The sequence below is a fragment of the Pleurodeles waltl genome, chromosome 4_1 (genome assembly GCF_031143425.1).
Source record: "Pleurodeles waltl isolate 20211129_DDA chromosome 4_1, aPleWal1.hap1.20221129, whole genome shotgun sequence".
Classification (NCBI taxonomy): domain Eukaryota; kingdom Metazoa; phylum Chordata; class Amphibia; order Caudata; family Salamandridae; genus Pleurodeles; species Pleurodeles waltl.
In genome coordinates this window covers 708,800,367-708,827,154 of record NC_090442.1, presented here as the reverse complement: position 1 = coordinate 708,827,154, position 26,788 = coordinate 708,800,367, and the positions used below count along the sequence as shown (strand labels likewise).

The 26,788-nt window shown below is 40.9% G+C and overlaps 1 protein-coding gene across 2 annotated transcripts in view; it reads right to left on the bottom strand.

Moving 5' to 3' along the window:
• Positions 1–26,788, bottom strand: part of IL15RA (interleukin 15 receptor subunit alpha) — a 413,899-nt gene that overhangs the window by 252,587 nt on the left and 134,524 nt on the right. The window lies entirely within an intron of this gene.

Genomic DNA, 26,788 nt, shown 5'->3' with positions numbered 1-26,788 from the left:
GGTTACAAGTAAATACAATAAGGTTGAGATTATGAACTGATGGAGTGGTGTTCTCTATGAAGGGGTCATTTGCAGCCTGAGGTTTTCCTTGAGTACTCAACCCCACTGTCAGGCCATTTGTGATGAAGAGACCTACATTTACGTGGTGATTCCACTTTTCAACAAGAACAATAAATATTACATTAGCCCAGCATTGTAAAACAGCAATGTGTATGTTGCACGCCTTGTGGGTTTGTATCAAGTTCTCGGCACATGTTGTTGTTTTAAGGTGAATGGGATTAACTGCTCATCAGAAAACAACTTACATGCATTCCACCTCATTCTTCGACTGGAACTGAACTTAGAAGCTAACTGACTCAATTGGCTTGGTTTAGTGATTACTGAAATCCTCTTTCAGCATTCAAATCACTATTGTGGAGTCCTTGTGAATTTGTGACTTTATTTTCATCATTGTCACTGACATACCTTTTATCTAGATTCTTGAGGTAGATCCCAACAGAATGACACAATGCACTAGATGCATATGTGAGCACATGGTGGGACTAGAATACATTTGGAGCATGTGCCATATGTTTTTTTTTATTTTATTTTGCTTGGCTGTGGTGCGCCAGATCAGATTTGTCTGGAATATAATGAGATTGTGGATGGTCCCTCCATATATCATACCTGATGCCTGGAAGGATACTTTTCGTTTCTTAGTCTCCAGTTTCTGGAGAGGCAAAGGAAGGTCATATTTACATGACAGAGATTTCGTTGTCAGAGTTCTTATTTTTCTACAATATACTGGTATAAGGCCGGTGTGTCCAACAAAGATCAATGATGGCTGGATTCAGGCCAGGTTTTTCAGAACATCGGCAAAACAAGTATTTATACTATAAATTTCATTTGTTATTAATGCATTTAATTGCAGTTTTAAATAGTGCGAACCAGACTCACCAGGGTAACGAAGAGAAACTCAACAAATAAAGCGTCACAGTAAAAAAGGAACCAGAATACAATACAGTAGAATTAGAATTAAGGTTAAAAAAACTGATCTGTGAGGGAAAGGACGATTCATAACAAGTGGAGACAAAAAAAACACAAGCTGATAGTCTTATAATTATACGAGCACTGCAAAGGCTCTAGCTTGAAATAATCCCCAAATAAGTCACACAAGTAGCAGTGAAGGAACTAAGGCTCGCAGTCATCAGTAAAACATCCCAAGGAGATGTGTTGGCTTATAGAGGACAGAACTTCAATACATTTAAGTTTAGACACACTAATTGAATCGAAATGGAGCCCATTTATGTATCGGCGATTATCCTGAACATCAGCCACTCTGGTCAAGACCCCTGATTTGAACAAAAGCTTCCTCGGTGTCTTATTTCAATGCAGATACTTATTTCAGTTCCTTTCCCCGGCCCCCCAATCCTCCCCCGCTTCATTCTCAGTGAACAAGACATCACGTAGCAACACCCAGGAGGATATTCTTTGTGAGGTTTCAGTTACAAATATTTGCCCCAGTCACTGCCTGCACAGACTAGCATGTTTTCTTAAGGCCCTCATAATACTATTTGCCTTAACTGGCTCAGGAATTTTGAAGCTGAACTATTCTGAACTAGCGCTCTGTCAATGAAATGCGGAAAGCAGACCTATCAGGCCTATCAGGCCTGTAATACTGAAGTGTCTGAGTGTGTGTGCACACATACCTCAGAGCCCACAACCCGTGAGCATGTCTTTACACAAAAACCGAAAACCCAAGACTGCCCTGCATTCTGACAATTAAGGAAACAGAAACATGTAAATCGTAAATCTTTAACAGCCAACCTTATGATGTTACTTGTAGTAACTAGCCTCCTCTTTTTAACTTCAGGCAGTAACGATAGTGCCCCGCTTTGATTCTGATGTTAATATCAAGAATAACCCTAATACCCTGAATAGGATGCCAGAAACCATCTCTTCTTTACAAATCCGGAAAAAAGACAAAAGCATGGCTTTGAAAAAACGATTTCCTTGTTGTTAATCACTACACACTAGTTTAATCACTGTGTCTCACAGGAAGTAAATAAAAGCATGTCTGGTTGTTATTAGAATTTCCCATTCTGTTGCCACTTTCACTTTCCGTAATTTCACCAATTGTTTTCTGTTCTATTAAAAAATTTGGAATGATTCCCTTTAAAATCAACAGTAATTCATCATAATCTTAGGTTGTTTTTCTTAGTTTTAGACTGGACCACAGAGCCTTGGGGCCATAGCTTTGAAATCTCATACTTGACGTCCATTTATATACACTGTCACTGTCTTACCCCATTTCACAAGTTAGTTTTACTTAATTCCTATATTAAGTTCTTGTTCTTCTAACCAGCCGAATTTCTTAAAAACGTGGTTAATGATAGAGATGATCACCATTTATTTGTTCTCATAGCATTCGAATATTCCCATTTTATATGTTTTGGAGAAAATTCACAAAGGCATGTGAAAGTACATTAAGGATTACTACATGAGTACTCTTTTAAGTACTGCAAAATGCCTTGTTGAATAGCTCCCCTCCATGAGCGTCAGTTCATTAAAATGCCTGGGGTTGCGGAAATGACATTGTGTAACTTTCAACTACCAACGCACAAATTGACACCATTGATGTTAAAAACCCCATAATGAATATTAATGCACGTATCATTGAAGACAAGGCTTTGGGGGCAGAGTTTGCACCTCAGGAGGTTGCAAATCCATTTGTTAATAGTTGTTTCAACAACAATAATAAACATTATCTGAAAAACAATACAATTAATCAAACAGTACAGTAAAAACAATTACTGTGGTACTTACTACATTATATCCCAGGGCAAATTACAACCTACCCTGGTGCAGTCATTATATGCCTCACACAGCCATATGCAATTATGGCATAAAATACACAGGTTCAGCCATTGTATGCCAAGATTCACAGCAGTATTGTTCTACTTTTCTCGCTAGAATTTATCTGAAAATGAAGGTCTTCATAACAATATATTATGAAATGTGTAATCAAACTTCTGTTGTAATCAAAATTTGTCAACTTTTAAAACACATCTGTCATATAAAACAGGTAATTTAAGAAACAATAGTATGACACTCTGTATAAGGCTTCTGCGGAACTAATGCACATCCCAAAGTGTGACCTCGTTCCTCTCAGTCTAAAGCAACCTCACGAGGTGCAGCCTCAGCCCCAGTACCTGGTCTTCAATGAGAGGTGCACTGGATCTCTTTACTTCACGTCGAAGTAGCCTTATTTATTGACTGTCATTGCTACTTTGAGTTACTTTTATAGTCCATTCATTTTCAAAAGGATGATGTCTCATCCAATATTCAAATGTTTAACAGAATGGATGTAGAAAAGATTATTACAGGTCTGATTACTTGTGCTTTAAAAACATTTAGTCACTCGGCATCTCACAGTAAGCAGCACCACAGAACGAATGGAAGGGAATTATGAGCTGCTGTTTTGCCGCTGGACATCTGAAAAAAATATTGTGTGTCTTAAGCATACATACTCTTCTCCTCTTCGGCCCTCATTCTGTGAGCATAGTCAAGTTTCATTAGTCTCTTACCAACATTATAGGTAGTGCTGTACCTGCATGTGGATCTCATAGTGAGTATGGCCACTTTAATACACCATGATGCAAGGCAGCAACAGGGAAGATTTCCTTGACATAAAGCAGGTATGCACCGGCAGCAGCAATGTAAGATTCATTCACTCCATATGCACAACAGGTACAGCACAGAAGCTTTTTTCTCTCTCTCTCTCGTTACCATCCTTGTGAGGGACTATGGTGGTCATTCTGACCCTGGCGGTCTTTGACCGCCAGGGCGGAGGACCGCGGGAGCACCGCCGACAGGCCGGCGGTGCTCCAATGGGGATTCCGACCGCGGCGGTAAAGCTGCGGTCGGACCGGCACCACCGCCGCCCGCCAAGGTCAGAATGAGGGCCAGTGTGTCATGATAGAGGTATCCAAGTGAGTATAGGGATGATGTATTATTAGAATGTTAACCAGGTTCTCACAGAGATAGTGAGTGTTTATAGTCATGTTCAAGTCTCTGCAGAGGTGGTGTTTGATTACAGTTATGTTCAAGCCCCCACAGAGATGGTGTGTGAATATAGTGATGTTCAAGGCCCCACAGAGATAATGTGTGATTATAGTTATGTTCAAGTCCCCACGGAGATAGTGGGTGACTATAAGGTTGTCCAGTCCCAAAACAGAGATATTGTGTGATTATAGTTTAATTCCTTATAGAGATGATGTTAGATTAGAATGTTACTCAGGTACTCACAGAGGCAGTGCGTGTTTGTAGTCATGAGCAATTCTCTTCAGAGGTAGTGTGTGATTGCAGTTATATTCAAGTCCCTACAGAGATAGTGTGTGATTATAGTTATGTTCAAGTCCCCACACAGATAGTGTGTGATTATAGATTTCAAGTCCCCAGAGAGATAGTGCGTGACTATAAGGTTGCCCAGTCCCAAAACAGAGATAGTGTGAGATTCTAGAGGTATCCAAGTTCTTATAGAGTTGATGTAAGATTTGAATGTTACCCAGATACTCACAGAGGCAGTGTTTATAGTCATGTTCAAGTCTCTTCAGAGGTAGTGTGTGATTACAGTTGTATTCAAGGCCCTACAAAATTAGTGTGTGATTATAGATATATTAAGTCCCAGCAAAGAGTGTGTGTGATTTTAGTGATGTTCAAATCCCCAGAGAGATAGTGAGTGAGTAAAGTGATGTTCGAGTCCCCACAGAGATGGTGTGTGACTGTAGGGGTGCCCAGGTCCAAAGCACGGATAGTGTGTGTTTATAGTGGTATCCAGGTATGTATAGAGATGATACATGATTATCGTGTTCCCCAGGTACCCACAGAGAAAGTGTGAGATTATACATATATTCAAGTCCCCACCGAGACAGTGTGTGATTATAGTGATGTTCAAGTCCTCACAGAGATAGGGTGAGATTATAGGGATGCCAAGGTCCCTACAGAGAGAGTGTGTGTTTATAGGGTTGCCCAGGTCCCACACAGATAATGTGTGATTATAGGGATATCTAAGTCCTTATAGAGAAGATGTATTATTAGAATCTTACCGATGTACTCACAGAGATAGTGTTTTTATAGTTCAAGTCCCTGCAAAAATAGTGTGATATTATAGTTAAGTTCAAGTCCCCACAGAGATAGTGTGTAACTATAGGAATGCCCAGGTCACAAACAGAGACAGTGTGTGATTATAGATGTATCCAGGTCCTTATAGAGATGATGTATGATTATAGTGATACCCATGTTCTCACTGATTGGATTATGGAAATGCCCACATCACAATAGAGATGGGTATTAGAGACCTGTACAGAAACTGTGTGATGACTGCCAAAATTCCAGTTAATGTAGAGATAGTCTTTTATCGTCAATCAATCAACAATCAACATTTGATAAGGCACACAGCTGCTTCAAACAGTAGCATCCCAGCGCTCAGAGCAGACAACAAAAAGCTAACCGAGATATAAACAGTTCAAACAGTCAGGTTTTGAGTTTTCTTTTGAAAGTGGTCAATGATTCACACCATCATAGATTAGATAGTAAGCTGTTCCATAATGTAGCTGTAAGAACATTAAAGAAGCTTCCTCTGTGGCATGTCTTCAAATATTTTGAAATCTGTAGCAAGCAGTGTTTTTTTAGACCTAAGTGCTCTTTCTTGAGTTATATGGGGGTCAATCTATTTATCAGGTAACAAGGGGCATCTCCGCGGACAGCTGTGAGGGCCAGCATCAACACTTTTAATTTAATCCGCTGTGCCACTAGAAGCCTGTGTAGTTTTCCCAGAGAGGGAGAGATATATTTGCAACAAGGGACTCTCCTGATAAGTCTGGCCTCTGCGTTCTGGTTTATCTGTAGTCCACGTATCATATTCGCAGGAAGGACTGGGTAAAGACTGGTAGAGTAGTCCAGACGAGAAGTTACCACCAAATGGACTAACATTTTGCGGGTCTCCGCAGGGACCAAATGAAGAAACTTCTTTAAGGTTTTCATTTTTATGAAGCAGACCAACGAAATTTGTTTGATTTGAGTGGTGGAGAGTGTAGAATCAAATATTATCCTAAGTTTTATGGCAGAAGGAGTCGGTGTTGAGAGGGGAGGATTAAGTTCAGCAGGCCACCAGAGGGTAATGGTGGCAGTTGGTTTTGACTGAAAACCAAAACTTCAGTTTTATCGGAATTGAGTTTCAAGCAATTTGTCTCTATCCAGATCACAACTCTTTAAGGCACTCTTTGAAGTTATTAAAGGCTGCCTCCAAATTTTATTGAAAGGGAAAAAACAGGCGAGTGTTGTTGACATATGACAACGCTTACGTGAGTGAATATGTTCAGCAGGATGGAATGGGACATCTATAATTACTCAGACACCAGAGTCTGCATTCAGCTTTTTAAGGAACTGCAGAAACTACGTGCCATGAGTCTGAAAATGTGTTGGGGGCAGGCATCATCAGGGGAGCCTGACACTTTTTTTTAGCTCATTGAGGGAGATTTGTTCAGGTATAGGAGCAAATTTGGAAAAAGACGGCTTGGGGTATGGGATTGCGCTGTGGGGAGCATTCTCCACACAAACCAGACTGGAAGCTAAATCCCCATTAGGTGCATTGGGAAAGGTGGAATAAAGATTCTGAATCTTCTCGTCAAGGAAGACAGAGTTTTTTCCAAATTTTGGCTGAAAGGATGATTACAGTTTTGGCCACTTTATGGAAAATGAAAGATTTCCCTAGAAGAATTAGCAGCTGTCTCAATATGGTGTTCAAAGTACTCTTTCATAACATTGCGCGCTTTCTTGCGGAAGGTATTAAGCGCCGCGTTATAGAGGATCTTAGCGTTGGAATCATATGATTTACTCGAATTTACCTCTAATTTATTGCACATTCTTTTCCCAGCCCTTAGGGTGGGAAAAAACAAGGGTCAAAAGGGATAGATCTTTCTGCCAAATGTTTTTTCAAGGGGACTAGAAGGTCTAGAGAGTTAGTGATCCATTTGTCACACAGAAATATCGGGGTCATCTATCTCAAGGTGGTTGGGATGAGCTGTCGGATTGGGAAAAAGAAACTTACAACATATTCTGCCATTTCCTTTTCATCTGCGAGGTGGAGGGGCATTTCTAATACAAGGAGAGGATCCCTGAAACATTAACAGGATACTAAAGTGATCAGAGCTGGCCAAATGCTCTCAGTATTTAACCCGCAAGCTGGGTACATTAGAGAAAGTCAGAGCCAGCATATGACCAGCTCTATGAGTGGGTAAGATTCAAACCAGCCAAAGTTTGAATACGCTGGACGGCTGAGGCAAGGATGGTCAAATTAGCGTTTGAAGAGATTATTGTGCAATACTGTCATATAAGGCAGTCAGGAGGCCTATAAATGATGAGCCCACAGAAGCAGAAGGAGGGGGTAGATGTTCTTAGTCTGAAAAAGTAGAGAGAGTACCTTCTGAGGGCAGCAGGAGTTGATAATCAAGGCAAAGAGCCACTCTAGAATATTTACTGACCTGGCAAGTGGAGAATTGGGCAGCATGGCTGACCTCAACCAATAACGGAGAGGCACCAGCAGGCTTGCCTTTGGTGCACATTTGGCATGCAGGGGACATATCCACCACATGGTTTCCCTTTTAGGGAGAGAAAAGGAGCCTGACAAGCCTAACCACTAGAGCGCTTACCCAAAATAGTGCCTCTATGCGTCACGAGGGAAGGAGGAAAAATGGCACTCCTCTTTTTGTAAGTGTTGATTAGAATGAATTAATTTGATTGCCAAACAACTAGCAACTCCCCGCCAACCTTAAAAAACAAGTGTGCCTGCAAGGATAAAGTGGAATAGTGCCAGCAGTAAGAGAGATCAACTAAAGCTCTCATAGTAGCAGCATTTGATGTGTACAACTATATTGTGCCGTGGTTTTCAGTGCAGCAATCAAGTTCACATTCAGATTCAGTTTAACAGTAAAAGCAGTAAACACAGTTAAACACAAGCACAATACTAGATAGTTAAGATTACTTTATATATAATGACAGGCAGAATTACAGTCATGATGAAGACCGAATTCAATAGCCTGTAGAGACTGAGACTGAGAGTCTTTTATGATAGGAATTTTGAAGGCCTTTTAGAGATACTGTGTGATAATACTCAAGTTCAAGTCTCCACAAGGATAACATGCAATTATAGGGATGCCCAGATCAGTACAGAGATAGTGTGTGATTATAAGGGTATCCAGATCCTAAAAAGGGATGGTGAATGATAGAGTGTCACCACGCTACTCACAAAGTTAGTATGTGTTTATAGTCACGTTCAAGTGCCCTCAGTGATAGTGTGTTATTACAGTCATGTTCAAGTCTCCACAGCGATTTGTATGTTTGTAGTTATGTTAAGGATCTCAAACAGATAGGATTAGTAGGTATATCCTCTCCAGGGACCTGTGTTTGACCTCCTACACACGTTTGAATCCTGCTGCTTCCACTCAGGCTTTTATCCTTCCAAGGTTAATAAATTGTGCATCAATGAGTTAGGTAACAATAAATATCTATTTTTCAGCAGCAAGGTACCCCAGGAATGAATGTGCACTTTCTGACAACACATGAGATGTTGTGATGTAAAAATGGTGATATACAAGCCCTTACAGGAGCTAGACTGGAAGTATCCAATAGATTTAATAATCTCACTTCAACTGCAACATTAACTGACTTAAACTGTGTTAATCCAAGTGGGTCACACTTCCTTAAATACATGAGCTCTCATTGTCGCTCCTAGCCACCACCTTAAGAACAAGTCTGAATAAGGAAAATACAATTGTATTTCTGAGTGCCGCACACTCCCAATGACCATTCTTTTTGGTCCTTTTGGTTTATTACATTAGAGATGTAGATTCAAGGGCTGTCACATCTTTGTTATATTTGTCTCTAGAATTAAAAAATGTAATGAGCATCTTATCCCAAAGCTCTTCCTCCTTTCAGAGTATTTCTTCTACCCGCTGTTGGTGCTCTTTTCTGTCTACCTAGGCTTACACTCTATAAATACATACAGACATAAGCCTTGTTTAACAAAGTTAAAACATTGCTGTGTTTGGGAGCACAGATTTTGCAAGTAGAACATACAGGTGGACTTCCTGAAAGAGGCTTGCTGTCACTTTGTGCAAGAGTAAAATATAATCACACTGGCAGTGGTGCAATAATTGCCTCATAATGGGAAAAGACATAGGGCCCCATTCTGAGTCTGGCAGTCACCCGACCGCCAGACTCGCAGACTGCGGTCCGACCACCGCCAATGTGCCGGTCCCACTACCACATTACAACCCTGGTGGTCGGGCTGCCAGGGAACCACCAAATCCGCCAGGAGCACAGGGTGGCAGCGGATTACGACACTCCTCTCCACCAACGGTTTCATGGTGGTAGCACCACTATGAAAATGCAGGCAGAGAACAGGTGCAGGGGGCTACAGGGGGGGCCTGCACGGCCCATGCACTTTGCCTGGGCAGTTCAGGGCCAATCCTGGCCAGCAGCCTCGCAATTTTCACTGTCTGCTTTGGTGTACCCCCCGCTCTACAGCTTTGCTGCCAACTTGGTTACAAGCTGAAGACAATGCTCTAGGCTGTTTCCGGCTAGGCCAGTGGGCGGAAACTCGAGTTTCCACCCACTGACCTAGCAGAAAACTCTAAATGGGATCGACGGGGAGGTAGCTATTAAGAAGGCAACCTCCCGTCCGAAGTTCGGCAGATGGGGTAAACTCATAATCTGCCCCCATATCCCCAAAATGTACCCATTTAAAACAAGGGAGACTTTCAAATATGAACAATCTGTACAGGAACCAGCTTTTTACATTTGAGGTGTAAAATAGGAATTCCTGAACAAGGGTTCTGTTTTTTTCTACAAGTGTAGAGAAAGGTAGTTTGGCAGTGGTGCAAATGGCTTCTTCATGGAAAAACAGACATTCTCAAAAGTGCCCATGTTAACTACAAGAGTCTTTCATAATGTTGAAGGTCCTGTTCTTTGAAGGCCAAATCCTATTAGTTTTACAAATTGAATTTTTGCACTGAGCTGCTTTGCTTATTATGATAGAGAAGAGAAAGTCACTTTGGCTGACACACAGCTGACTTTTTCATGTCAATTAACATCTGAAACCGTGCCTAAAATGTGCCCAATTTAATTATTGGATTCTTTCACAATGTAAATTTTTTTGAGGAGCCCAAATGTTATATGTTGGTGTCTTCAGGTTGTAAAACTGTGCTTCTTGAAATATGCCCCACTTAAATATAGAAGTAATTCATAAAGTTGAAAAACACTTTTTCAGGAGTGGGCATTTGGTACACAGAGTATTAAACACTATTTTCGGACTAGGGCGTATGGTACCTTTGTGCTGGAGTAGGGAAAACCACTAAGAGGTATGCAACAATATTTTCATGGGTGAAAAGGGACATTCTCAAAATAGGAGCATGTTAAATATAGTAGTCTCACAAAGTTGAAATAGTGCCTGTATTTAGAAGCACATATTTTGTATGTGGGGCTTACAAAATTATTTTCCAAAATGTTGACAGGTTTACTTTAATGGAAAAGTAGATAAAGTCACATTGACAATAAAACAATGTCTTTTTCATTGGAACAGGCACATTATTGAAATATGGATATTTTAGTTATAGGAATCTTTTGCAAAGTAAAAAGAAATTTGGAGGCCCACATTTTTGGGATGGTTACATAACATGGGTTGCTCAATAGAGCTTGTGGTTCCTTTGTTCGGGAGAAGAGAAAATTACCTTTAACAATCATGCAAAATAATTTTTCGCACGAAAAGAGACATTCTCAAAATGTTACTATGTTAAATAAAGAACTCTTTCACAAAGTTTAAAAAAAAATATTTTTTAGGATGTAAAGCATTAAACTAGATATTCTAAAAGAGACTGATGATCGATATTTGCCAGGTTGGAGAAAGCCACTTTGAAACTGCCTTTTTCATAGGAATAGGCATATTTACAAAATGGGCACATGTTAACTAGAGGGGTTTTTCAAAACGTTGAAAGATTAGCTGTGCCTTAGAGCATAGATTTTATACTTGGGGTGTGCATATGATTTCCTAAATGGTGCTGGGGATCCTTTTGTGCCAGATTAGAGAAGCCCATGTTGACAGTTGTGCAATAGCCATATTCTTGGGGGTACAAACATTCTTAAAATTAGCTGCGTGGCCCCCTTCCCTGATTTTGGTCCCTGGGACCCCATCTCCCAGGGTCCAACTAATTATTACAAGAGGAGTGGGGCATGTGGCCCCAGTCCCTGGGCCAATTCTGGCCCTGTCAACCTCATCCCTCAGGGCCCAGCCAATTATTAAAAGGAGGGGGGCCCCCCTCCCTAGGTCAATTTTGCCGTGGGGGACCCAATCCCTATTTGCCATTGTGCTGTTATTATTTTTATTTTTTATTAAGCCATGGTGTGCAGCAACCATGATGCTGTACAACATGGCTAAAAACAAGGGCAAAGACAGTAGGCCTCATAGGGGAGACCTGTTGTTTTTACCAATGTTTTTATTCAAGTATTCTGGCAACATGAATTCCAGTTGGTTTGGTGTTGCCTAGGTTAGTAAGACAGGAGAAGAGGAAGTGCCCCATGTGCGAAATGTCAGGGTAAGGGAGGTGAGTTTAATACACTGTTTAGGAGTCCATAGGACAAGATGAGAGTTTCTAGACAACAATTGTGTTGCTGTTTGTTTCTCCTAATTATTTCCAAAATTAGTTCTGTACATGTGTTGCAGAGATTCTGTGGGCCTGATTATAAGATGCACTGAAGTATACAAAAAAGTGATGGATGGAATACTTGAATAATTCTCAGCCAGTGATAATTACTCAGAGCTGCATCCCAGTCCATTGTTAGTTTGCACACCATGCCACCTCTGTTTGGACCCAGCCATATGCAAATCAGTCTTGACCCTGCTCAAAAGGAGCACTTAAGCTTGTAGTACCAAGTTAGGTCCTCCCTGAACCAGAACAGAAGCAAATCAAGACTAGTTTCACAAATATTAGGTCTTGTAAGTCTGGAACAACTTGGTTTCAGTAGGACAGTGTGCACTGGACCTACGTCTGGATCTAATTATGATACAGGCAGCGTAAGTGAAATACTGATCCACCCAATTATAACTGGCCTGGCATTCCCGCACTTGGATTTCCTGAGTGCAGGAACAAAAGAAACTAAAAACCAGGGCGAAATTTAGCCTCCAGAAAGCCCTGCTAGTAAAATCATGTAAAGCTGAGCTGTAAGAGTATCGTGGCCTCCCCTCCCTGTCTCTCCTCCGGCACTTAGTGGGGAGCATGTAATGTTGACAGTCCACGTGTTCCTTCTCCCTTGCCACCTTCCCCAACCCCATTTCCTCATCTACCTCCTGCCTGCCCCATGGTCACATTTACTATCTGCTCAAAGCAGGTGGTAAATGTGAGAGTAATTCCACACAGATTTGAAATTCTGTGCAGAATTGTACCCAAATAAACTCGTTAATGAGATATTCTCCATACTGTGGCAAACAACTTGCAAATGCATGGTACTGGCAGGGTGTTATATCTCTGTGTTTATAAGTACAGAGTTTGCACTCCACCAATACTGTGTACTATATAACCAGGTCCTACGTATTCAAGTAGACTAAGAAAATCATTTCAATGCTTTTGAAAGATAAGGAAATTGATCAGTGTGTCATATCTTTGCTGTTGGTGCAGCCATATGTGCAGTATCAAAGGTTGAAAAGATATAGGAATTCATGTATTTTATTAAATATATTTACAATTGATCAAAGTAACTTTATGGAAGTTTACCTGCCGCAAAAGGCACTGCTTTGCCAGTAGAAAATAAAGATTTTAGTTACAGTAATAAAAATATTCCTTACCATTAAATGTACAGCGGAAATCAAACAAGCCAAGTAGTAGGTGCGACCAGTACTCAACTAAATTACATTTCCCAGCTCAAAACTTAATCTATCAGTGAACCCCAAGCCTAGTCAGGCACTCAGCATACTGAGTTATTTCTCTGTCGTACCTGACTTCAGGGTAACAAATTATCGTTTCGGACACATTTTGGTCGTGTGAAATTCGTATAATTTGCTTTCAGTTAATTCTGAAAAACTTCTGCAAAATTATGGGCCTGATTCTAACTTTGGAGGACGGTGTTAAACCGTCCCAAAAGTGGCGGATATACCACCTACCGTATTACGAGTCCATTATATCCTATGGAACTCGTAATACGGTAGGTGGTATATCCGCCACTTTTGGGACGGTTTAACACCGTCCTCCAAAGTTAGAATCAGGCCCTATGTGTAAATAAACAAAATGCAAATCAAACATTTTACAATATATTTTAGAGCAAATTTGTCCTCACTTCAATTTTTAGTGCAAGAGCACATTTAAACAAAGCAACACAAACAACATCTGCTCATGTACTGTTGCTCTCATGGATTTGAAGAATGTCTCAATAACTTAATAGCATAAATGGAGTAATTTAGGGAATTCTTCATAATAAGCACAACACAAAAGTCCTGAAATTACATACCATAATTTAAATTTTGCCCATGCCTACTGTATATAAACCTGTTGATTCAATATGCTTATTGTCATATTTCTCTATGCTAATATTTCTCTTACCATGCACCTTTTTAGAGCTATACTACTCTAATTTATGAAAAAGACAAGAACGGGTTCTTGCAGGGCCACACTACGATGGGCAGCAAACTAGGCCTACGTGAAATTTTAATTTCGCGGGAGTCATTTTGCATTCACATCATGACGTGAAACTACTGAAAATGATGCAATTATGTCCGATTGCATGATTTGGAGTAATTTGGGGCAAAAATGTCTACCCAAAAGCACAGGAAGTGAGTGTGAGCAGCTGCTAGTTGCTGCTTTCCCTGTTTTATTGAATTTAGGTTATTTCTTAGTGGAAAATGTATCCTTCGGTCCATTTTTTACATGGGGGTGTGTTTTGCACTAAGAAAGTAGCACTAAATGCAGTGTTCACTTTTCGCGTAATTGTGTGTAATCTCACATACATATGCTGTAATTTGGCATTATTACTCTTCTGCAAGTCACAGCATTTTGATTAGGGATGAGTGTAATGCATGTACTTTGCATAGAATAATTATGCAAAAATCACACAGATTATGTAAAATTACACAAGGAGCGTAACTCTTCATTTGGTGCCATTTTCTTATTGAAAAATGCACACTTGCATCCAAAATGGACCCGAGGATGCATTTTCTGCTAAGAAAATAGTGCTAAATGCAGCAGAACAGCAGCAGTCACTTGTGCTCTTTTCCTGTGCTCTGGTTGTGGATGCATCAAAGTTACTGTGGCATAATTAAAACTTTACCCAAACCTAATTTAAATAGAACACATTTTTGTCAGAAGTTTTTTCCAGTTTGCCTGTTCTGAGACATCCATACAATATGTTCTCAATGCACTTCAAGGGGGTTGAAGCTGTTCTTCCTGACTCAAAGCATTGTGCTTTCAGCTTCCTTAAACAAATACTTGGGGATGTGCCATTGAATTCGCAATGCACACTATCACAGCTGACAGCAATTCATCATTTTCTATATTATCTCTTCCTCTCCACCGCAATGTTGGAAGGGCTGTGGGTGCGCCAATCTCAAAAAAGAAAATATTTTGGCATTTCCTCTGCTTTCCTGCTTTCTCTTTAAGTTGGGTAAAAGTCACTCCAGCTAAACAAAGCTATGAGGTAATGTACTGTACAAATACAAGTTCATAATATTAAACAAGGACATAAACGGACATAAATGGTCCGTACAAGTAGCATTTTACAAAATAAGGATATTCAAACTTCCCCCGGTTTCAGGGTATGTTGGCGCAGGAGCGCCTTATTAACAATATAAAGGATTCTATGGAAACACCCTCAATGACTGACATTAAGGTATAATTGTATACAAACTGCTTCCTTTGACTTCTCCACTTGGAGACAGGAAGCAAGTTCAAAGCGCGGAACACCACAATATGGGGAAGAACCTTAGAGGAAGGTATTACATTAGATGGGGACAGCTGTCACAGTACTATAATCCTTACACTATTTATATGACGGTGACATTATTCTGTGCTATTTATAGATCTTCAGGATGATGTGGTGATTGACTGGTGCAGTAGCAGAGTAATGTTTCCTACAATCATTTAGACCAGTGGTTCCTAACATGTGGTCCGGGGCCCCTGGGGGTCCACGAAGCCTCCTCAGGGGGTTCGCAACTGCTCAGAAAATTAAATAATAAACAGATTAGGTTCCCAGTTTCAGTAATGACTCAGTAGGAGATCCACAGATTCCAATAATGATTCTGTGGGGTTCCCAAGTTCCAGTAATGATAAAGTGGTGGTCCACAGAAGTCAAAAGGTTGGGAACCACTGATTTAGACCCTGTATCAGTTTTTCATCTTTGCTTGTGTTTGTCGCATAGCTGCTAAAGTGTAGCAATCATAAACAATGTAAAACACTATTATGAGTCATAAAAAGAATACATCTATTTAGATTGAAATCCAGTCACTTCACAGTTTCTTGCCACAAAAGTCTTTTGACTCACTCATACACTTATGGGCCTGGTAGAACCACAGTCAGCTGCATTTTTTTTTTAAGCATTTTGTATTTTTGTATCCGGTTAGGTTATGGTCTTTTATACAAATACAATTGCTCAGGTATTTTCTGAGCATCTTTTCCCAAAAAATGACACATTCTCAAGTTTCCTAAAACACCCACTCTTGTTCTCTAGCCTGTTATATTAGGTGTCCATAAATACGACCCAAATCAGAGTAAGCATCCTGCTCTGGTAAGAGTTGGTTCAAATGCAAAAAAAAAGATTCTGGCACTGTCAAAGTGAATTTCCACTTCCATGTTCAGCACTATACTGTCCTTTGGTGGCTATGTTCATGTCCGTAACAAAGCTGGTGTGATAATTATTTGCTATTGCAGACGCTGTCAATGAAACCTCCCTTGGCGCCCTTAACCTCTGTCTGGATTTACTTTGTCTTAGAGAGCCGAGGATGAGGTTGTACCTGGCGTTCTTGATTGTCTATTTGGAACCTCCTAATTTGTATATCGGCAATCGGCCACATTGAAGCCTTAAGAGGTGTGAATGCACCTCTGTGGGGTTGTCTTTTGTACTTTAGTTAAAGAAAAAAAAAATTTTGATAAATGAAAGTACAGCACACTCACAGGGAGCATTAGACATTTTTCTAGTGAGAAAATATGGTACTTTTACCAGATCAAAGTCAACTTTCGAAATAGCACTTTACCCCCTTTTTGGTTCACTTTCAAAAGTTGTATTATCAGACTTGGATCTCAGAAGGGAGAAACATCACTATGCAAGCAGTAATCATGCATTTGATTATATGAAGCCAAGTTACATTATTGTAAACAGCAAAATACCTTGACACTTATAGGCTTAGTCTATGAACATAAAATGGGACACAAGGAGTAAAAGCTACATCTGAAGCAAGTATTCAGTTAGCTGACACTTTTAGCTGTTTTTTTTTGTTTTAAATTGCACATTTTGGGGGTTACATTTCCAAGACCTGAAATTATTATCTATTAATTTTCAACTGCGGTAATTCCCAACATGAACAACATTTTGTGGTTCATACTATGGATAGCTGTGATCTTCTGCATCAGAGTTAGCTGATGTACAAAGTCATTTTAACTCTTTGTGGCAAAATGGACAGTCATATTTTCAGACGTGATCGGAAGTCAGAAGTCCAATATCTATAGTCTCATGCACTCAGAGGTTGTGTGCTAAATCAGCTGAGGGAACTGCACCTGAGTGGGTTGATGCACATATTCGAGTGTAGGGACTGGTGAAAATGTCCACTCTGCTGGTAGAGTTCTGGAGTTTTGCCTATTCCGCGCTCTGCTTTGGAGTGCAGAAATCCATGAAAACTCTGCCAACTGCTGGCTGGCGGAGTTTTTTTTCTCATGCGCAGCTCACTAGCATTAAGTTGACGAGCGCAAGTGAGAATTTGGGTCCTTAGCATGATTTTCGGAAGCTAGAACACCTCCCAGCAAGTTTTCTCAATGCAGCGGTCACGACAGGTCATGACCATTCGCACTGAGAAAGCTGATGCCCAAGTAGAAAATCTACTTGAGTGACAGAAAAGCAGCACCCTCTGGCATTCTGTGTGGTTCCAATTGTGCCGATTTTACAACGCTGAACAAGCTACTGGTGCTAAAATCAGCGAGGAGTGCAACATCTTTTTATGTAACTCTGCGGAATGCCGTAGAGTAAAAACTCCTTGAGTTTCATCCACCCTTTCTCGAGTGAAGCACCAAAGGTCTGGAACTCACTCCCTTGAGATATTACAGTATTCCAGACAGAGTGCAAGGCTTTTATCAGCTGTGCTTTTCATCCCAAATGTTTTCCAGCAGTACTCATTTTAATGTTTCATTGAGCATGAACAAATCAGACTTAGGCATCACCGATTTGTGTAGAGTGTAGCCTTGTGTTTTAGATTGAGCAATATAACGTATACTTGAAATACTTCACATTGTAATTATGTCACCAAGGTAGTAGTAAGAGCTCATTACAGAATCATCTGTGTACCTGAAAGTGAATGTGAATAACAGATGTTGCTATCTCACAAATGTTTCAAATTGTATTTCTGAATGTGTGGAGAGGTTTGCCACCACAGAGTGTTGAAAAATATGTACCTTCTATGTGGACTGTTAATGGTGTAGCTGGTGCATGTGATCTTAAAAACCATTGTAGGTTTCAAACTCACCCCTGTTTCCATGATTGTATATTGTTATTCGAGCTTGTGGAAAAGGTGGCTAGGTTCCTGTCTGCATTCGGGTCAGGGTTTGCTGGCCTGGGGATTTTGTAAGTGATCAAAGAAAATTTAAAACAGAGCATATGTTGACAACACAGTGTCTGCATTACAAACCATGTAGAGGCTTAAATATTCAGTTCTGCCATTGGGATAAAAAAGGCTTTTTCAATGTTGAGCCATCATTTCTATGGTTCAAAAACTACAGAAGTTTTTATAAAATATAATATTTTACTTTATTAGATACATCTTAATCTCATGTTCCTATTCTGAAAATCCAGAATGGCTCCTGTCCTCTTGAACCAAGATTGGAAACACCTAGCTTGCATGGTTTGCAGACAGTGAATTAGAATTAAACCAGAAAGTGTGGGCCTGTGACAAACTGATGTTGCAATTGGATAAGATAGTAGTTTGGATTCTGTAAGCATGGGATACCAGCTATTTCAGTTACTATCCCAAAAATAACAGACTTTCTTGCTCCCACAAGGAGGACAGAATTCCACCACTCCTGAGCTCCTTTTCACCTTCCCATCCTTTCTCATTTCATCAACACTGGTGCAAGCCTGGCACAACAGTTAAAGTCCCACACCCAACCTCTTTGTGTCCCATTGGCCTTCTGATGCTGTTGCTCTGCTTCACAGCCTGGCTGCCATTCTGTTGGTTTCCTCCTCAGCTGTATCTGACATACAAACTGTCCTGTTATGTACATGACAGAATATTTTCATTCTTTGTTCATGTGCTAACAAAAAGCGAAGACCCCAGAAGCAGAGCAGTGATAAGCTGGTCCTGGGTCTGTACCCTCTTCTGTTCCATTCTCACATGGAAGGCCTGACGGCTGATAGAGGATAAATAAAACTGGGCAATATTGAAAACTGACTGCTGGAGATCCTGAGAGTTACGTGGAACAGACATCTATTTAGAATCCTTATTGCAACTAGTTGGGAAGGAGAGCAATCTTTCAGAGAAGAGAGCTTGTAACTCATGGTGTCACCAGAATGATGCTGATAATCTTTGACGCTCACATTGTACATTCTGAGGATCCTTGAACCGATACTGTAGATGAAGAACTCAAATGAAAATGCTTTGCTAACATGTGCCTCACTCTCTAATTCCTTCTGTATACATCCCCATCCATGGTAAGACACCAAGGCTTTACTAACATGTCTTTTCCTTACTACTGTATTATATTGTATTGTAGTTGGATTGAAATTGGATTTATAGCACTTACTACCCCTGACGAAGTGCTGAAGCTCATTACATCGGGCACCACCATACTCCTTCTGTAGCTCCTACCTCACTAGTATGTGAATGTATTCCTTGCACTGAATATTTCTCCCTGGTCCAATCATAGTAGGGTATGTGGATATGTAATCCTCTCATAATGGTTAAAAGGATTTTGTTGTATAAGAGGAAGAAACTTCTGTATCAGAGGTGCTCTATGATTTATATCTTATATTTAGCAAGGTGATCTAAACTTTCCAGTTTACAGCCAGTGCCATTATTAACTTTGCTTCACTTTGAATGGCCTGAGAATCAGCTTTCTGTGCAGCAAAAGCACAGCCACCCTAGTCATGTGCTGCAATTCCAGCTGACATAGAACTATTGTTGCATTGAACCTGCAACAGGTTAATTGTCTCATGCTCCACGCAGACTAGACAGAATTTGGTTTTGTCTGCCTCCAAGATACTACTGTAATTACAACTAAGGTGGAAGTTTCAAGGTCCTACTGTGAGTCTACTTCTGGATTTGCAGCATAATCATGGGAAAAATGAATTTGGGCCATAGCTCGTCCAGCCCGACCACCATTGTGCCATTTCTTATTGGCATTCCTACATAAGAGATCACCAGATACATATTGTACCTTCAGTTGAGACCCCACTGCTCCATGCCTACCTCCGTAAATATGAGTATTGTGATTTGCACTGGAAGTTGGAGGCAAGGCCACATTAGACATTTAGCCAGAATGTCTCACACCAGCTTGTAAGAAATTGGTTTATTAGTTAATCTGAATAAGCACCCACCTCAAGTAATAAGGACAATCTTTGTCAGAGTCAACCACTAAAGTCACCAAATAAACCTGAGCTCAACCCTCTTGTAGCTACAGTATAGAACAATGACTTAGAGGCAATGCGCAAAGTATTTGTGCAGAACTAAAACAACAATAAAGTTAAATTGCAAAACAATAAAAGTAAAATGTAATAAACTTAATGACACCAAAATGAGAAAATTCCAAATAGGGAAACAACATATGTGCATTTTTAAAGTTTAAGTTCTTTATGGTTTTAGGTAGAACTAGTTGCAAGAGACACAAAAGGCCTCATTTACTAAGAAATGACGCAGCGAGGCACTGCAAGTCTGCTTGGTGCACTGCTTCACTTTGAAAGTGCAGGGATGCATCGTATTTGTAGAAATACAATCCATCCCTGTACTTTCCTCGGTGCTGGTGCACAAACTGCTGCCCAGCACCACCGCTGGCACCCTTGCGCCATGATGCAAGGGTGCCTGTGTTGAAGGGATGATTGTTTATGTGCAGGCTGGGACACCTTCCTGCACGTAAACAATCATTAATGGTATTTTCTTTTTCTATGTGTGCTGTAGAATGCAGCACACATACAAATAGGAAAAAACAGGGAAAATAATTGTATTTCTCCTTGTTGAACCACTTTAACGGCACCCCTGAAGTGGCGTAGGAATATGACGCATTCCCAGCCTTGTAAATATGGGAATGTGGCAGATTCCATCAGGTTCCCTGAATGTTGCGTGGAAATACCCACAGCAACACCCGTGGAGTACCCCTTTCACGCAGAGCTATGCGTGAAAGGGAGCCATATTTAAAAAAAAGGACCATGAAAAGCCAAGCAAGATGGCTTTGCGTTGCCTCTTAAATATATGCCGGCACACTGCACCAATGAAGCATCAAAAAAATTATGCTCCTGTAGCGCAGTGCGCCACTAGGGGCTTGTACATGAGACTCAAAGTGCCAATGCTAGTCAATGGTCACAGTAGAACAAGACGCAGGCTCAATTTGATTCCGACCATGATCGAGCACAGGGCAGATACACTGCAAGGAATGTCCTGGTCCAAGATTTCACCTATTGACTTTAGTCCTTTACTTCCCAGTGTACCACAGAAGCACACTTCTAAAGCACCCAAGGACCTCAGGGGAGGCAGGCCCAGTTGCAGCTGGTTCAGCTGGGCAGTTCCAGGGCAAGGCCTTGTTGTGTCCTCTTAGTTTTAACAGGAGGCTAACCTTACGACCCTTGTAGTCCACTTATTTATCCTGGATACCAGAGGGAGAGAAAGTCCAGTCTTCGAGGCTTTTCTCAGGTCTCAGGCAGACTTCTAGGCTCTTCTAAGGTCTCAGGCAGCATCCTCCATTCTTCCACAAGCCAATGAGTGTTCTGAAGTGGGTGCCTAGAGATGCCATATTTATGCCTGACACAAGCTTGTGAGTGGGTTTGACCTCTGGGTACGATCTATCCAGGAGGATAAGTTTCCAGCGGCTAATCTAACCCACTTTGGGCATTTTCAACATGGCCGAGGTTTTCAGCCATACTAAACTTGGGCTTTGAGGGCAGTATGTTTGTATCTGGAGTGTATTTTGGTAGTCCTTGTGCCCTCCCACATCAAACAAAAAATACAGTTTTAGGCAGTGCTCCAGCAAACTGAGGGGCAGAAGTCTGAGAGAACAAAGCTGAGTTTTCAGCAGGCAAACAGTGTCCACACAGAAACTATTTTGCCATTATGTTTTCCTCCTTTGAAGTGCTGAAATTATAAATATGTTCAGGTCTCCAAGTAGAGCGTTTGGTTATATGGGTTCCCACAGCAATAAAGTGTGAATTTAGGGATGGCCCAGGTCCCCTTTCAGAGGTAATCTATGGTCATAGTCATGCTCAACTCCCTGCAAAGAGAGTCTATGTTGATTGCGTTCATGTCCCTGTAGTGACAATCTGCGGTGATAGACATGTTCAGCCCCCAACAAGATATTATGTGGTGATAGTCATGTTCAACCCCCCCAGGAACAGTGTACTAACCTAGTAATGCCCGAGTCTCCCAGAGACAATGTGTGATTATATAGACGCTCAGGTCACCACAGAGAGAATGTGTGATAATAGTGATTCCCAGCTCCCCACAGAGATAATATGGATTTATAGAAATGCCTAGGTACCTACAGAGAAAGTGTGTGATAATAGTGGTTTCCAGGTTGCTACAGAGATAGTGTGAGATTTTATTGTTGCACACAGAGATACCTATGCCCACCAAGAGATTGTATATGAATATAGCGAATTCCAGATCCCCACTGAGAAAGTATTTGAATGTTATCATGTTCCAGCCCATGTAGATATATTGCATTATGTTTATCATGTTCATTTATAGAGTCCTGTGATGATACCCCCTATGGAGAAAGTCTGGGATGATAGTCATGTTTAAGTCCACAGAAGAGATAGTCTGGGAGGGATTTATGCCATAACAACATGAAAAGGTTCAGGGGCAACAAGAATTGAGGCCTAAATATCAAGAAGCAAAATATTGTGTAGGTAAATGCATATTGCTAAGTATAGATTTTATATTCTTAACTTCACATCTACATACCTCACTCTATTAGGGTATGCATGTGTCAATGTCTTCCTGTGCTTCACTGACCTTCCATATCTTTCTGCTCATTTATCTCTGTGTATCTGTGTCCTTCATCCATGCCTCAATGATTTTATATGTATCTGTGTCTTCCCATGTTGGTCCACTCTACGCACTCCCATGTCAGCCTTCACTTGTTTCCTTATCCACGTGTCTCTTAGTCCATGACTCTTCTTGTCCTTAACCCCAGTGACTCAACACAAAATTAAGTTCTAGCCCATGGTTTATTTTTTGTTTGTTTGAAGAAGCACACGCCTATCATTTCCAGGAACAGAGGGACTCTATAGAGATAACATTTTTATATTGGGAGCTTCTTGAACCTGGGAATCTGTACACAGATGTATGTGTGCCAGATCAGTAGTGAAGGTATTACAGAAATTAGGATGTGATAGGAACATGAAGTGTAGCCAAAGGCAAGCCATTTCCACACCCATCTATGCCTGAATGACACTGGAAGCTAGGACCACTGATCATTCCACTTCAGGTAAGAACCAATCCTTTATTCCACTCAAGAGATCCTCCACCCCATTACCACGTGTTGCTCTTACCTACCTATTTGTTCTTTACAGGACCCATCTGCTTTGCCATTATAATACTTTTGCCTCAGAGGAACTTGTATAGTCTCAGAAGAGTGTGCAATCTGATAGTCCTGTCCCACACTTGCTGATGCTGTGCTACCTTATCAACAGATGTTCACTCCTTAAACAGGCTACAGACATCTATGATTTAATCAAGTCATACAAACCTGCTGTTCTTTTTACCCCTGAGATATTGCTCTCAGGGTTACCTGCTCCTGGCATCACAATTGCAATTCCATCAGGCTACACCATTTCTCATTCTGACTGCCCTATCACTCAGAGTGATCATTTATATGAAGCACATTTCTTGTTCTGCATTTAGATTAAATAATCTTCCAGATATGGAAGCCTTAGAGTTTTTGCTTTCAATTTAACATCCACATCCTGCTCAGCAGCAAATTGGACTACCGCATCGCCCTCTATGCCGGCATCACGAAGAAGCTACAAGCAAGACTACAGAGAATCCAGAACGCAGCAGCCAGACTCATCCTGGACACCCCCACCACAACCACATCTCCGCCCCCTCAGAGATCTCCACTTGCTCCCAGTTGACAAACGAATCACCTTCAAGCTACTGACTCACACCTGGAAGGCACATCACAACATCGGACCAGACTACCTCAACCACCGCCTGACCTTCTACACCCCGCCAGGCAACCCTGATCCTCCCACCATGCCCTCGCTGCCATCCCCAGAATCAAGAAAAGCACATCTGGAGGCAGATTCTTCTACCTCGCAGACCGGATGGAACACACTCCTTCTCAAATTCAGACAGGTCGCATCACTGACGAAATTCAGGAAGGATCTCAAAACCTTACTCTTCGAACGATCACCATGCCCACCACAGCGCCTTGAGACCATACGGGTGATAAGCCACGCTTTACTAGAACTGATTGATTAATGACAAATAGATCTACAGAGTAAAAATAAAAAAATACCACAAACTGATAAAAAGATCATAGACAGAATATTATAATTCCAGAATTCATTCTGCGTGAAAGAAGTCTTCCCTGTTGTTAAATCTTTTATTAACCTAGAGCTCACTCTTCTCCAAGTTATCATAGGTACTTTGTAATAACTTTGCATCCTTTTTTATTGATATAATTACTAAACTTTCTCTCAATTGTTATCTACCTCATTAGCCTCTGTTGTTGCAGATACAATAACCTTTCCTGCATTACAGTTCCGTCCATCACTGTGTACCTCTATCCCTATTTTACCTGAAGAAATAAAAAATAGTATTCTCACTCTTAAGTTTAGTTACAATTTTGATCTGTGTCCCCCTCGTATTATGAGCATCATGGCTGGTGTCATCAGCTTGACTCTGACCAACCTTTTTAATAATTTTCTTGCTTCTATGAGGTTACCTCCATTTGGAAACAGCTGCATGTCTACCCACTGTTAACAGAGCCCTCCGCTGATCCTACCATTATGTATAACTATTGACCTATGTTTCTCTAACCAGGTGTTTTGAAGATACATAGAAAACTTATCAATGACCACATCTTGGACTTTCTGGAATCCAACACCCTCCTACACAAAACTCAATCACGGTTCTAGCCACAACATGGTATAGGATCTGCTGTGTTGGCAATGTCTGAACATCTTTTTTAGATCCATGACTTTGGGGGCACCTCAGCACTTATTCTTCCCGACTTTTTAGCTGTGTTTGACACTGTATCTCATGCTTCTCTGCTTCAGCTGTTAAATTCTATTGGAGAGCATAAAGGTGCACTTGAGTGGATTCATACATCTCTTAGCGCACGTTCTCAAGCAGTCTCTTTCACATCTTTTACATCTGCTTCCCTTCCACTGCTATGCAGAGTACCCCAGGGCTCTTCACTGAGCCCTACACTGTTCAACGTTTACATGTTTCCATTGTCTGCATTAGTTCAGGTTTTTGACATCAAACTAATTTCCTATGATGATGCTACTCAGCGTACTGTTCCTATTTCAGAGAAAAACAGTCAATCAACGCTCGTTCAAGGGCTGTTTGGCATCCTTATCCAATTGGATGAAGGAAGTTGTCCGCAGCTCAACACATACAAAACAGAAATTCTTATTTTTAGAATGACTGAACCCATCTGGTGGCATGCATTGTGGCCATCTAGCCGCAGTGAAGTTAGCAGGAATCTTGGGGTCAAATTTGACTACAAATTTTCCTTTGGTCCTCACATTTCTGCAGTTTCAGCTTTCTGTTCAACTATAAAACACACCCTTCGGAAAGTGTTAGACATCCTTCCCTTTCACCACACACAGACGTGGTACAAGCTCTCATCATGCTGAAGTAATCACAATTCAGTCTACATTGTGGCTCTTAAGTAACACCTGTGAAAACTTCATCTGGTTAAAAATGTTGCCCACTTGATTCTCAACATTTTGCATCATCAAACTATTTTCTTTTAACTTCGAAAGCTTCACTGGCCTCCAGTGCTTCTAAGAACCCGATTTTAAGAGCATATTATTACCAACTTACCCCCGGCGAAATATAGGACTTTCTTTTTCCATAATATGTCCAAACCCATCCTGGCAGCTGCATTCCTCATAAGCTAAATTTGTTGCTACTACCATATATATTAGTAGCAGTAAAAAACAAGAAATCCTTTTGCATTCTACCCACCATTCACTGGAACAAGCTTCTTCCCATTTTGCTGTCTGCACCTACCGTGAATGATTCCAGCAAGCTTCTTAAAATTTAGCTATTCATTTTTTCTGTATAACCTTCTGCATTTTTCTACAGCCTTTGGCCAGTCCAGTCTTCTCGTCAAGACACGGTCAGCTGTTTGAGCTTTACACATTTATCAAGTCAGTCAGATAAAGTGTCTTGCTCAAAACAACAAAATATTTTTTCTGGTGCCGAATGCAAAATTAAATCCAGGTGCAAAGGTGATCTTTCACTGTTCATGACTTACATATAAGGTTTGTTTTTACAGTTCATTTGTAGAATTACGAAAGCTTTGCATTAGCGCAGATCTATGCAAAGGGACACAAAGTCTCCCAATAAAGATATATTTTTATGCTGAAAAGATAAATTTTTCTCAGCACAACGACCACTTTGTGCCACTTTGCATCGCACTGTGTCAATAGTAGTGTAACCTTGGTTGTAAGTGAGGCAGATCAGTGCAAATATCCCTAGTTCTGACCAGTGCTTAATTTGTAAATAAAAACGTGCCGGTGCCCAAAGTCCTCCTCTTAAACACACGGTTGTTGCAATTAAATGTGGGAACATGGAATACTGAGGCAGCGTAATCCTGAAGCCATCTCGGGCCTCTTCAAAGGATATAAAACCACTCCCTGCCCCTTCAGCTCACTCTTGCAGCTTTCTACTTTCTCCTTTTGTGACGCTCTTTAGTTTTTTATCTTCTTCCGTCTTTCCCATAGGTGTCTTTTGCTCGCATCAAATGCTTGAGACAGAAGAACAAGCCCCGGCCCTCAAAAATAAGTGCTGGTGCTCAGCCCTGGAAACAACAAGCACAAATTAGGCACTGGTTCTGACACAAGGTAAAATCTACTAAGATAGTAAGACTAGGTTTGTGTCAAAAGCTAACACCCCCTTGAAACAGATGTTAAGGGGGATAGCTGTTATTTTTAAACATAAAAGGCCATACATTGCATGTGTGCTGTTGTGCACATTACTTGCAATGTGAGATATCCTTTTAAGTTTGTCTAGGCATAGGAATGTATACCGGAAGTTGTGCTTCCACTACATATCCTATAGCAGACAATACACACTTACCTTTGTACCATGGTGTGAGGCCCTGCATTGCGCAAGGCACCCTAG